The sequence below is a fragment of the Odontomachus brunneus genome, unplaced genomic scaffold (genome assembly GCF_010583005.1).
Source record: "Odontomachus brunneus isolate Ranch 3 - 2012 unplaced genomic scaffold, Obru_v1 Obru_scaffold_056, whole genome shotgun sequence".
In the NCBI taxonomy this organism is placed as follows: Eukaryota; Metazoa; Arthropoda; class Insecta; order Hymenoptera; family Formicidae; genus Odontomachus; species Odontomachus brunneus.
In genome coordinates this window covers 2,000,196-2,000,699 of record NW_022639506.1, presented here as the reverse complement: position 1 = coordinate 2,000,699, position 504 = coordinate 2,000,196, and positions in this window count along the sequence as shown.

Genomic DNA, 504 nt, shown 5'->3' with positions numbered 1-504 from the left:
AAATCAATTAAATAATTTGGTAAATAATTTAGAGATAATTACTAAATAGTTTGACCAAAATATTTATTACCATATTTCGTATATTTACCATGTAATGTGGTATATATTACTAATAAGGAAACCCACACAAGTGTCCGCTTCCGATTTTCATGATGTAATATGTTGTACTTTAGATAAAAATAACAGATACATTTTTTATTGTATGTTCGCAAATTTAGGGGGTGAAATACCTCTTTGAAGAAAATCGGTTTTTTCATTCGAAGGGAATATAATGAAAACTATTAGAGATAGAAAAATATTTTGAATAAAAGTTGAATGGTTTGAAGTGTACTTTACAGAAATTATTTTAATAATTATAATAAGAAGAAGTGGTGGGAGAAATATTAGAAAAGAATTTTTTTCAAATAATTTCTGTAAAGTACTCTTCAAACCATTCAACTTTTATTTAAAATATTTTTTCTATCTCTTATAGTTTTCATTATATTCCCTTCAAATAAAAAGCCG